Source organism: Lissotriton helveticus, chromosome 11 (assembly GCF_964261635.1).
Source record: "Lissotriton helveticus chromosome 11, aLisHel1.1, whole genome shotgun sequence".
Classification (NCBI taxonomy): domain Eukaryota; kingdom Metazoa; phylum Chordata; class Amphibia; order Caudata; family Salamandridae; genus Lissotriton; species Lissotriton helveticus.
Genome location: NC_136072.1, coordinates 741,147,874 through 741,158,010, shown reverse-complemented (window position 1 = coordinate 741,158,010; position 10,137 = coordinate 741,147,874).

Below are 10,137 nucleotides of genomic sequence, written 5' to 3'. Positions count from 1 at the left end.
GGGGTTCCGACAAAGAGTAAGAAAATCTGGCAAGATTTAGTGGATGTTAGGAAAGTCAAAAAGGCAACATTGTATTTGAAGAAAAACAATAAGTATTACAAGAATGTATATGTTGCAGAAGAGGAAGTAAGTGAAGAAGAGGATAGCGATTTGTGTGCTGGTCAAATTGAGAAAGTAGAACCCTCTAAAAATGAAGAAATATATGAACATTATAGTGTTCATCCTTTGCATTCCAAGGAAGTCATGGGGAATGCTATTGAGTTGTTTCAAATGAAACAAGCCAAAGGAAGTCCCATTAGTGTTTGGGAGGAAAGTTTGGAAGCTCGGTGTTTCCCACAGCTATTTCCAACAGGTCAAGGAGGAAGATATGATGAGCGACCTGATCAAATTCCTGCTTTTGAATACCGGACTTTACGATTGTATGCAGAAGATCCTAGGTTTCGTCAATGCATTCCCTATTTGTTTCATCTACTGTTTGAAAGCGATCTGTCTGGACTGTCATATGCAGTGAACCACATCTTGAAAAGTGGTGTACAGATGCAAAACATCTCGGCAAGTGACTTTATGGATAAAGTCAATGTGCAAGACAGTATTTTGGATTCTCACCTGATTAATCTCATGGCGTGTCAGCGTGGTACTAATGAGTACTGGTACCGTCGTCATGGTGATTTAAAATGTATGCTGAGGAACTTAGGAGCTCCCACATGGTTCCTCACTCTCAGCTGTGCCGAGTATGGCTGGGAAGACTTACTTGAATTTCTACGAGAGGCAAATGGAAACATTGAAAATATCAAATTCAAGACACCCGGAGAACTGTGCTCTTTGGATCCAGTGAATGTATGCAGGTACTTCAATCATAGATTTGAAGCTATGATGTCTTTCATCATGAACAAGAAAAATCCACCTCTTGGATAGGTGTTGGTTTTCTTCTGGAGAAAGGAGTACCAAGCAAGAGGTGCTCCTCATATACATATGCTGCTGTGGATCAAAGATGCACCCAAATTTGGAACAGATCCAGATGACTTAGTGATGAGTTTCATAGAACAGTATTCTACATGTGCTGTTCCAAAGGCAAAGGAAGACAAAAGCCTAAGAGAACAAGTTTTACGCTTCCAAAGCCATAGTTGCGGAAAGTACTGTCGTCGTAAATTCAGAAACAAGGACAAGTTCTACACAAAATGTCGTTTCGGCTTTCCACGACCGGTGATTTCTAAAGGAAGAGTGAACAGTTTGATGTCTTTGCTGCGAAATAATGTGATGAAGAAATCACCCAAAAATACATACAATTTGAAAAGGAACGAAGAGTCCAAGTACATCAACGACTACAACCCAGTGATTTTGTCCATGTGGAATGCTAACATGGATATACAGTTTGTGGCTGATAACTGTATGGCTGTGGCTTGGTATGTGACATCTTACATCACCAAAAAAGAAAAGACAGAATTGAAGGATATGTGGGAGGACATTTCCCATGAAAAGAGCCTCAGTAAGAAGTTGTACAGTTTTAGTCTGAAGATGTTGTTGCATCGAGAAATCGGAGCTTACGAATGTTCTGACCGGTTAACTTCAGCAAGTCTCTATGCCAAATCCAGGAGTATCATTTGGGCGAGTCTTGGTCTTGCTGCAACGCGTAATCGAGTTCTGAAACCTGTACGGGAAATTGAGTATTTGGCGGAAAAGGAGCCAAACAGTACAGATATTTTGAAGACCAACATGTTGGATACATATTATCCAAATAGAAGCAGTCACCTCGAGAATGTTTGTCTGTATGAGGTTCTGCAAAATTACATATTCAAGAGGAACATCAAAGAAGATATTGATAATGGAGTGTATGCTGTAATTGGAAGTGAGGGATGTCTGGTCAAGCAAAGAAAATGCCAATTGGTAAATCATCGAAAATTGAGTGGCGAGTCTCCTGAAAGAAAAGAGTTTTTCTATTTAGCACTTTTGCAACTTTTCAAGCCTTGGCGTGCAGAAGAGGAACTGCTTGGAGATTTCCTCTGTTACGAAGACTCTTTCAATGCCGCCAAGGAGACTATAGAATGTCCTGTTTTTCCCAAATATCTGAAAATGTTGAATGCGGAAATCGAGCAGGAAGCAACAATTGCAGCCGAGATTGCTAGAGACAGTTCTCAGGACAGTCAGAGTTCTGTTTCATTAAGTCAGGATCCACTAGGAGGACCAGTTATCGAAAATGAAGCTGCCACTGCCATGATTGAAGTGGAAAGAGCCATGGCACATGCTCAGGAGGATGTGGTTAACTTAGAAGACTTGGAAAGACAACTCAACGTTGAGCAGAGGAAAATATATGAAGAAGGTGCCAACCAAATTGATCATGGATTAAGTCATGAGAAGAAAGAGTGCTCATGTACGTCGTTGAAGCCTGTCCGACTGTACGTGAGTGGAGAAGCGGGAACTGGAAAAAGTTTCCTCATTAAAGCAATTTCATGTTATTTGCAGAAAAGGACTGAGTCATCGCTGTCTTGCGTTGTCACCGCTCCAACTGGACTGGCAGCACATAACATTAAAGGTATTACTTTGCATCGTCTACTGATGCTGCCAGTGGAGCATGATAACAAATTACAATACCACAAGTTATCTGGAGATGCTTGTTGTGAAGTTTCAAGAGTCTTGAGGAAAATGAAACTTCTTATCATTGACGAAGTAAGCATGGTTTCCAATGTCATGCTTGCCTTTGTGCATTTGAGAATGCAAGAAGTTCTCAAAACAGAGTATGATGTGTTATTTGGTGGCAAACACATCATTATTTTCGGTGATCTTCTGCAGGTGACACCAGTGAAAGGACAACCTGTGTTCAAAATGCTCACGCATGAAGATACCAGGAAGTGCCTAGGGAGCATTGGCAACGTCAATATATGGTTAAACTTCAATTATGCTGAACTGCGTGAAAATATGCGTCAAGCGAAGGATGAAGATTATAAGAATATTCTACAAGATGTTAGAATTGGAAAAGTGACCGAGCATGGGAAAGAAGCTTTACATGCACGTTTACTGTCAAATTTGTATCCAGAAGAAGACGTTGTGCCTGAGAATATTTTTCGGAAAATTACTGAGAAGAAATCTGGAATATGTTTGATGCCAACTCTTGCAGAATGTGCCATCTTCAACAACAAAATGTTGCATTTAGAAAACCAAGAGATTGTGAAACTGGAAGCTATTGACAGAGTAGAGCATATGGGAACAACAATCATTTTGTCTGAGAATTTGAAATCAAAATTGGATTCATTAGAGAAGACTATATCTAAAACTGCAGGTTTAGAAAAGACTCTGAATGTGGGCTTAAATTGCCGTATAATTTTAAGAAGGAATTTACATGTTGAAAGAGGTCTGGTAAATGGATCAATGGGTAATGTTGTTGATTTTGAGAAATACAGAAATAGAGATGGAATTGAATTTTTAAAAATTAAATTTGATGGCATTGAGGAAGTACAGCTAATTGGTCGTTGCTCTGCTAGGTTTTTGCTTGTAAAAGACTTATATGTTCGCCGTAAGCAGTTTCCTGTTTGCTTGGCATATGCGGTGACAATCCATAAATCGCAAGGTTTAAGTGTAGACAGTGCATTGGTGAATATTGGCAGTTCTGTGTTCAAGGAGGGTATGGCATATGTGGCATTGTCACGAGTCAGAAGTTTATCGGGATTGTACTTGATTGAGTGTGATGTCACAAACATTTGTGCGGATCTAGATTGTGTTAAGGAATACAATAGGTTAAGAAGAGAGTATGCGCCACATTTGCCTCAATATCCTTTGTTTGAGAAACGTGTGGTAGGCCGGAAACGAAGAAATGTGACCAATAGTAGGGAGGTTGTAGCAAAAAGACGAAAAGTTGATGAACCTGAAATTATAAGCAGAAAGAAAAAGGATTCTGTTGAAGATGTTGTTGGTTTTCAATTTGAAAATAGTTCTGGTGTCAACTGCTATGCTAATGTAGTGGTTAATGTTGTCTTTTCTCTAGAAACTTTAAAAGAACAGATTGTGGTCAATTCGGATCAAAGTTTTGCTGCTTGCTGAATTCTGTGTTAGAGAAATGTAGCACTGATAGAACAAAAATAGAAAGTGTGTCTGAAATTCGAAATCTGTTAGACAAATGTTCAGGTCAAACGCAATTCTCTCAAAATATTCAGCAAGATTGTCAAGAGTTTTTAATGTATATCCTTGATGTATTGCAAGATGAAGGTGTAGATGTAGATTACCTGTTCGGCCTTTCTTATCAATGGCAGCATGACTGCGAGAACTGTAGGGTATCAAGTACTACTAGTGTAGACTCAGAAAGATTTATATATTTAACTTTGCCAGACAGTAAATCAGTGTCCTTTAATAAGCTAGTAAAATCAGCCGATCACAACATGGAGTGTAGCCAATGTAAGTCAGCAATGCTGTCCACATTATTTATACGAACATATGGCCAGTATGTCATTTTAATGTTCCAACGATGTAGGCCTGATGGAACAAAATTGACAACTTTAATTAAAAATGTTGTGGCTTCGCAGTTGTCAATATCAGGAAGGACTTTTGTAACTGCAACAATTATATATCATGACGGTCCTTCAACAACATCGGGACATTACACAGCTTATTTAAAGTCTAGAAACGGCTGGTCATTCTGCAATGATTCTATTTTAACTTTAAAAAAAAATTGCCTTTTGACCTTAAAAATTCTTACCTGGTGTTTTTACAACCAAAATTTTAGGGAAAGAATCTCGGGATCTGCTCTGAGGAATTTCAAGAGGTTCTAATGGCTCCTACACTATTTGGCCTTGAGGATAAGTGTAGTACAGAGTCAAAAGTTAAATGTGGAAATGTGGAACATGAGTGAGCAAGAAGGGTGAGATATTACTTGTACAGGATTGTGAAAGTGATCTTGAACGTTTTCTTTCTGAAAGTTGCGGAAAAAGAAAATGACGGGATTTGCTTAGAAGAATTTCAAGAGTTATAAATGGCTCTTACACGATTTGGCCTTGAGGAAATGTGCGGTAGAGAGCGAGAAGTCATTTATTGTATGTAACATATTTGTCAAAACGATGGAGCTTTTCTTTCACAAAGTGGCGGGCTGAAAATAATAGCAGCACAACAGAGTATAAGCTGTTCATAGGACATCCTTTGACGTCATGGAAAGTAAGTTACTTTTAAGGAGTTCTGATTTCTGATTGGTTATGTTATATGTTTTTTTTAAACACAATCATTTTGATTGTGTTTTTTTTTCCCCGCTGTTATATGATGAATACCTTCAACTCACTGTTTTTAGTGAAATTTGATACATTCTGAGAACAGCAAAAATAAACCATTTAACATGTATAATTAATTCTGTACTTTTTGTATTTATGATATACATTGAGAACTGTGTAGGAGGCATGGAGAAACTGAGGCTTCTGTAAGTGTCAAGGGAGGTGAGTAATGTACATTGCTCTGTTGCATACAGTCCTCACCTTCTCCGTACTCTTGGATATGCTAGACTACATCTGCACATTGAGATACCTAAGTTGAGGGAATACAGGTGATGTGATTGTGGAATGAGCAAAAAAAATTGCACGTTTTTCAATTACATTACCTGTGTTTCCTAACATTACGAATCACATTGTGCAGATGAGGTTTAGGCCTGTACAAGGAGATAGAGAAGGTCTGACGTTTGTTCAAGAGTGCAGTGGACATGACTCACTTCATTGGTAGGCCTGCACAGGTATTATCTCCTCTGTACTCTTCAAAAAGCCTAAATTTCATCTGCAACCCTGAGTAGGCCTCACCTCAAAAAAACTTCTGGATAAGCCACACCTTATCATCATCCAGAATCAATCATTTAAAATGTTAGGAGCAGATTTATGATGGCCGTGCGCCTCTTTTACGCCACCGTTGCGTCACCTTTGTGACGTAGCAGCAGTGCAAAAGATGCACCATGTTGCAACATGGGCCTCACTTCATCTGCAACAAGATACCGTCAGTTTAAAATGTATATATTTAGGACTGTGTAGGGGGCATGGAGAAGCTGAGGCTTCTGTAAGTGTCAAAGTTGTTGCATACAGTGCTCACCTTTTGCGTAGTCTTTCATATGCTAGACTACATCTGTACAATGAGATACCTAAGCAAAGGAAACACAAGTGATGTGATAACTCGATGGCATCTTTCTGTGACTGTCTGGCTTTCTTTTTCCATAATGCTTCTTCTACTCGCATGATACATTCGGCATCCCATGTACCCGATACGGGCCATCTATACTTTTCTTCCAACTGTTTGGTATACTCTACCCATAAATCTAGATACAATATGGCGCTTATGCCATGTTTCTGATACATAAAGTGACCTGGACTGTCCCTAGGCGGAACAGGAACTGCTGCTTCCAGCAGACCCTTTCTAGTTTTTAACTGACGTAACTTGGAAAAGAGCGGCATTCTAAACTTGAATCGGAACACAATACAATACACGAAAAACAATAACAATTGGGAAAACAATTCAGGCATACCACGACATTGGAAATACATTGAACAACATTATAAATAACAGTTCGAACAGAATACTACCTGAAAAACTGAAAACAGAAACAGAACAGAATTTCTCGAGAACGGAACAGACTAGAGTTACTGGATGCACTGCTATAACAGTACGGAACATACCGGTCCCATAAAGGAACACATCAAGACCCGTATCCACCTAGGTGAACACTTCGTTTGTGAGCTTGGGTACCACCAACCCACGGACCAGGAGTCAATTTAGACTGACCCTGTCTAGACACTACCCCAGCAATGGTACTCACCGGGCAGCACGGAACGGAAGGCCTCGGACGGGACTGGACTACGACGACGAACTTCGGACTTCGGACTTCAGTTACGGGTGGACCTCCGGATACCTCGGACCTTGGACTCTTGGCTTGGGCTCTGGTCGGGACTCGCCGCGTTCCTCCACCGTCTCGTTCGGATGCTGGACCGCCTCCTCCGTCTCCTCCGTGGGCCTGAGGGATACTTGAAGCAGAAATATCTGCACTTGGCCAGTATGGTTCCGTCACGACTGCAGAGGGTCAGGGGGTCGGCGTGGCTTCACCGACGCGTGGGGAAAGGGCAAGTCCCTATTCGGGCGCCATTATGTGGTAAATAAATAAATAATACCCTATTTTTGGATGAATGAATGAATAACAGATAGCTCAATAAATAAGAGTCAAGATTCGAGGTAGTAGGAGTTTCTGCAGGTTTATTACAGCATACGGGACAGGATCAGGACAACCTGCATAGGAACAGAATGAAAGGGCCCAACAGGACAACTGGGACCCAGCAGGGGAAAAAGGGCCCAGCAGCTGCTGGGGCTAGGTCTGGGATGAGCGCGCTAACATTTAATAACAAGACATTCATTTATATACATAGCGCAAACACATAGCATTACATTGCAGTAGGCGTAACAGTGGGTGGAGTAGAAGGCGTGACTCGTAACAGTCGCGAGAGATAAGAGTAAAAAGAGGTGTAACTGGGAGTTTACTCAGACATGTGATGCAAAACGTAACAGAATATGTCATGGATGGGCGGAAACATTGGAGGGGGCTACCTAAGGAGCCGGGACCTCTAACCTAATGGTGCGCGGAAACTAGCAATGACGTGTTACTAGGAGAAGCTGGGGGCTACGAACTCTGTGCTAGGAGCAGAGACTAGAGTCTGGAGGGTCGGAGCGACATGTACCTAAACCCTATCTGGTATCTAATGTTTAGGGAACATGTTGATATGAACTAGAAGTCATGAGGGGAGAGGCTAACCTGGTTCTAAGACTGGACCATGCATTATTCTACATGTAGTGCGTGAAGAATATTAAATGACCATTAAATACAGTATTTCTCTAACGTGGAGCCGAGTAGGCTAGACAATGACGGAAACTATTGATGCAGTTCAGTAGCTTAGGAATGCAGAGGAGGAGGACTGGACTGATAGCAGGAACTATAACATACTTTTGGCAGACTCAGAGGCAGAGCCGGGGTGCACCGGGCACTGCGAGGCAGGAAGTAAGTGAAGGGTCGAGGATACAGGTGGGGGCTGTATCGCTCCTCAGCGAGGCTTTCAGGAGACAGGAGCTGAATCTGTGGTCCGGGCCCTTTTGAGGCCTAGAAACGGGGACTTTATAACTGAATAACGTGCACACTGAGAAACGTGGCAACATTACTTACATAGGCCTGATATTCGTAGTATTCACGAGGACTGGAAACTAACCTACTAGAGGTGGACACAACTGTAATTGCGTCTTTAATTAGAAATGGGGAATAACATATGCATATTGGTCATGCACACATAACATATGATGGATGAGGCGTAGGGACACAGAACGTGGCAAAATTTACTTTTCCACAGTGGAATGAGCAAAAAAAAATTCCACGTTTTTCAATTACATTACCTGTGTTTCATAACATTACGAATCACATTGTGTAGATGCGGTTTACGCCTGTTCAAGGAGATAGAGAAGGTCTTACGTTTGTTCAAGAGTGCAGTGGACATGACTCACTTTGTTGGTAGGCCTGCTCATGTATTATCTTCTCTGTACTCTTCAATAACTTAAATTTCATCTGTAACTCTGAGTAGGACTCACCTGAAACAAATCTGTGGATAGGCCACACCTTATCAGCATCTAGAAACAATCATTTAAAATGTTAGGGGTAGATTTATGATGGCCGTGCGCCTCTTTTGCGCCGCTGTTCCATCACTTTTGTGACGCAGCAGCAGTGCAAAAGATGCACCATGTTGCAAGATAGGCCTCACTTCATCTTCAACAAGATACCGTCAGTTTAAAATGTATATATTTAGGACTGTGTAGGGGGCATGGAGAAGCGGAGGCCTCTAACTTTATTTCTTTGTAAAATTGGATGATTGTCAATCTTTTCCCTTGTCTTTTCTAATTTTTAAATACATGTTTTAATATTTTTCAAATTTTTGTTCTTTCTTTCACAGATTGAAAGTATAAAAATAAGAAGTGACTAAGTTAACGACAATTATGAGGTAAATGTTTTGTACTCTTTTCGTTACATTTCTATCACATTTAACTTCTATTAGTTCCACTGCTTCATTTCTTTAACCCTCAGTTTTCTGCCTTTGCTACTTCCCTCATTCCTTTCTCTATTACTTACTTACTCTACTCCTTCCACTCCTTTTCTCAGTCCCTCTGTTCTCATAGTTACTCACTCTTGTTCACTCACTCCGTCTCTATTACTCTCACTGTCTCTGACTGATCACTCTTTCACTACTTGTTCATTATGCTTTCTCCCTGTAGTTCAAGCATACTAAGGGGCATATTATCAACACAGGCAATAAAATGATCGCTGCTTTTATCGGCAGAAAACTGCCGCAAAAGCAGCTTTAGCTGCAGTTTTCTGCCGCAAAAGCGGCTTTAGCGGCATATTTCTGCCGATAAAAGCAGCGATAATTTTATCGCCTATGTTGATAATATGCCCCTATGTTATTTACATTTCTTTGCTGTTTCAATCATTCCTTTTCTGTTACTTCTTCTTTTCTGCTTTCTGTTTTTTCTCTCTGTTATTCCACATGTTTTAATCTTATTTTGAACATTCACTCACATTCTCTAAGAAACTCTTGTTTATTATTCTTCTACTCTCCTTTTTTTCTTTCACTTCCTTATCTATTTTGTTTTTCACAATTATACCCTCTTCCATCTTTTGTTTGGTAAATAGATCTATTAAACAGTATCTCTGTGTTACTCCCTATAGCTGTCTTTCTTTTAACATTACTCTCTGTTTCCTTCCCTTATACTTACTATTCTTTTTTTTGAATTTTTTTTTTTTAGTTCGCTTCCGGTTCGCGTACCGGCGAGCGAACCGGGAAGCGAACCAAAAGAAATAGAGGTTGCCAGAGTGCTAAACATTCTAGCAATTTTTTATAAATGGGAGGTAGTTCTGAAAAGAACTTTTTTTTTATTGTTTTTGTTCTTTTATATTTTTTTATTATTTTTCTGAACATTTTTTTTTTTTTATTTTTGGAACAATTTAAATTTTTTTTTGTTTTTTTTGAGGGGGAACAACGAAAAACAGGCATTAGAAACGGCTCAACAGGAGCAAAAAAAAAATCAATTTTTGGGGCGTTTAGAGCACTTGTGATTTTCATATGCCCTGTTCATTAAAATGAACCGTGGCAAAGTAGTCCC